This window comes from Mustela lutreola, chromosome 1, assembly GCF_030435805.1.
Source record: "Mustela lutreola isolate mMusLut2 chromosome 1, mMusLut2.pri, whole genome shotgun sequence".
NCBI classification, from domain to species: domain Eukaryota; kingdom Metazoa; phylum Chordata; class Mammalia; order Carnivora; family Mustelidae; genus Mustela; species Mustela lutreola.
Window position 1 is genome coordinate 136,722,325 of NC_081290.1, and position 4,227 is coordinate 136,726,551.

A 4,227-nucleotide genomic window follows, 5' to 3' on the forward strand; every position below is an offset into this window, starting at 1 on the left:
TTAGGAGAGTAGCATGTGTTTTAACCAGTTACAGGCTCTAACACGTTGTTTGACCTGTAAGAATGGATTAAGGTAATGACAGCTAAAACACAGAGGTAGAACATTTATTATAAATCTAATGTGTAGGCACTTCTCTGTATTGTAAATACAGATAGTAAACATTTTTTTCAGGATGATACCTCAAGAGCCAAAATTAATCTTCAACTTTCTGTATGATGGGAAAACAAAATGAAACAAAAAAACAGTATCTGGAAAGGTACATCATGGTTGAGAAAGAATTGTTAACATTTATCATTAAATGTTGTAAGTGATATCCATCTAAGAGGAAGCATGCTTAGGTTCCCTAATGCATGAATTTCCCACCTAAATTTCCAGTTATAAAGTATTCCAAGTTGATTTTATCTTATAAATTAGTGTGATATAAAAAAATAAGCTTAAAAAAGGTAGGAAAGAAGAGAAGATCTCATAAACTAACTCAGGGTAGGGGGGATATAGTGCAAAAAACATTGGTCACATGAAAATGATTTTTGAAAATGAAGGAAACAATGTAAGTTGTAAAATGTAAAAATAAAATATACTTGTTATATATTACATGTGAATAGAATAGAAACTCACATTAAAATGCAGAACCTAAAAATTGCTAAACATCAAAAATTCTTAAAAGGACAAAGAGAAGTAGAAAAAAAAGGTAGAAAATAAAGAATTTGGCATAACTATTACAGATACATATAAACTAAAGTCAATAAATAGAATACAAGTAAACATTAACTTAAGAAGATATAAATCTAAAGAAGAGATAACCATTGCAAATTATATATATGAAACATAGTAACAAAAAGTATCAGCCAAAAACCATTAAATCACAAGAATAAATTAGTTAAAAAAATATCATAGATGGGGCACTGGGTTGCTCAGCTGGTTGAGCAACCAACTTTTGGTTTAGGTTCAGGTCATGACCTCATGGGTTGTGGGATTGAGCCCCTTGCTAAACTCTGTGCTCAGTATGGAGCCTGCTTGAAGATTCTCTCCTTCTGCCCCTCCCACCAATTGCTCACTCTCACTCTCTCTCTTGAAAATGAATAAAGAAATCTTTTTAAAAAAGTATCACATATAGTGGAACACTGCAATATATCTCTTTAGAGTTAGACACTAGTAAACCAAAGATAATAAAGACAGAAGAGTTAAATGCTATATTTAATCAAGCTGAATTATTATAAATTTATAGAACCAATCTCACATATCTAACTAGAACCTATATATTTCCATATGTTCATGTATCATTAAGCAAATAAATAAACAAATAATTGGTCCAAATTATTAATTAATTAGCTGGATAAATTATATGATGAAAGTATAATCAAATGAGAAACATGTAATAATTTACAGAAAAAATGCTTTGAAATTAAGAAATTCATAAGTTGAAAAAAACTGAGATCAAAAAGAAATTTCAAAAGATACTAGATACCATCTAGACATTAGAAAACAATGACATGGTGTATACCAAGTACCACAATAACTGTCATCACAAAACTCTGCAGAACAAAACAAGAACAAAAAACACATATAAATGAAAATTTATTTAATTTCAAGAAGGATGAAAAATATAAAGGAATAGAGTACTCAAATTAAGAAGAAAAAAGAGAACACTGATATAAAGAAGAAACAGAGATGTTGCTAATACAAAAGTGATATTATTGAATAGAAAACAATAGTAAAAAGCACTAATGCATCTAGAAGGTGTTTCTTTGAAAACACAAATAAATAATTGCCTTGAAAACCTGAGTACTTTTTTTTTTAATGAAGAAAAATCAGACAATATGGAATAGAGAAAATAATTTTAACCACAGTTTTGGGAGGTTTAAAAACATTCTAAAATCATATAGCATAAAATGGGAGCCGTGTGGATACACAAATGAACATAGAAAAAATGCATGGTTCTTTAACATAATAATTCTCAAATTAACTATTTGCCTGCTAAGAAAGACAAGATGAGGCTTTGATCCACAGGAATGCTAATTCATTTCTGGTACCTCCATGTCTATGTTCCGCCTTCCTCTCATACCACAAAATAAGCATAAATAAAAAAGAATTTTTATAATAACCCCTTCATCTCTTCCCCTCATATAAATATTCCTCTTCCTTAGATGAATCCGTTAAACTGCCTTTACATTTCTTTTTTTTCATTGTGAAAACTCCTAAGTTTCTGCTAAGATAGTCCACTCTTAAATTTTAGACTATTATTACAATTGCTATTACATTATTTCTTGTCTGCTTAGTGGTTTTTTTTTTTTAATTTTGTTTAAATTCCAGTTAGTTACCATACAGTGTGATATTAGTTTCAGTGTACAACATAATGATTTAACACTTCCATCTATCACCTGATGCTCATCACAGGTGCCCTCCAAAATCCCCATGAACTATTTAACCCACCCCCACCCACCTCCCTTGGTAACTATTAGTCTCCACTCTAGTTAAGAGTCTGCTTCATGGTTTTTCTCTTGCTCTCCTTTTCCCATTGCTCATTTGTCTTGTTTCTTAAATTCCACATGTGAGTGAAATCCTGTGGTACTTGTCTTTCTCTGATTTGTTTCACCTAGCATAATCCTCTCTAGTGTTTTTTATTTTGTACTTTTATTACCAAAATGTATTTTCTGTTCCTTTCCTCTTTCATCTCACATTATTAAAACTCTTCTGGATCATTAATTTATTCAAGGTCCATCATCCCACTCCAAGTATTTTCCTGTGTGCTAGGCTAATATACTTTCTGCATTTTTGCATGTTTATCAACATATATTTTTAGCATAAACTCTTAATACCATATGGCAAGGATATAATATTTTGAATAATCTTTTTGTCACAATAGTTTGCATATTCTTTTGACTTTTAGTTTCCATTGGTATAAACATAAAGTCCACTGCCAAAATGACTTAAAGGACAACTTTTTTTTTTTTTTTTTTCCTGTTTAGAAGTTTCTGATGATTTCTTTTTATCCTTAGAGCTTAACAATCTTACCTGAAGATATATTAAGGTGTTTTTCTTTCTTATCAATCCAGCCTGTAATTTGTTGAATTTGTTATATATAGGACTGTTGCTTGAGTTTTAATTATAGCACTTTTATTTCAGTTTCAAACTACTAGTATTCTTATATCAGGTATTCGAAGTTAGTAACAAATCTCTTTTTAGGGTTAAAATTTCTGCCTCTGTGTATTCTTATTCTGATACTTAAGTCTATTATTTTTTCTTCCAGAATTAGTCTATGTCTCATGATTTAATGAAAAAATTTACTGAATTTATTAATGTACAAATCCTATTTTAGCATTTACATGATTTTCTTGAATACCTTAACTTCCAGTGTTATATTTTCTGTCCAAGTTCTTCAGCTATGTACATCTGATTTTGCCATTTCTGAAAGCTTTCTATCGGTTTAATTCTCTACTAAAAACAAGTATAAAAGTTGGGCAAAACACATATAGCAATCATTTGAAAGCTTTGGCAAGTAACCAATATTGGCAGTACTTTAAGAGCTATGAGCCCTGAGAAATAAAAGCACTCCTAAAGTACTCCACATTCATGCCAGCATTTTCCTTTAGGGTATTTGTAACTGATGGTTGTGGAATAGATTGAGAACAGAAAGTTGAAGTCTCCCTAAGCTGAAAAAAACATGCTGGATTTCATAATAGAGCAGCTGAGATTTGAGAGAAATATTATAGCACATGAGGTTTAAAAAAAATGCACTAGATGGGATTAAACACAAGCTAGATATTAGAGGAAAAACTTTAGTGAACTTGAAGATACAGCAATAGAAATTAACCAAAATAAAACACAGAGACAAAAATAAATGAACAAAAACTGGAAAAATAAATCAGGCCATTAGTGAGACATGGAACAACCTTACGTGGCCTTATACGCAAATAAAGGAAGTCTTTTAAATATGGGGAGATGCAAACAATTTTTTTGAAAAAAATATGTCCTATGAAAATTCTAAATCCACAAATCCAAGAAACTCAATAACCACAACCCCAAGAAACACGAAGAAAGTGCCACCAAAAAAAAAATTTTAAGAAAGGCAATAAAATTGTTTACGACCAATAAAAGCAGCAAAAAAAAAAAAAAAAAAGACACACTGCCTGCAGAGTGACAGAGAAACAAACAGATGACAACAGATTTCTTATCAGCATCAAGACAAGGTCTTTAGAGAAAAATAAAATATCCAACACAATTCTCTAT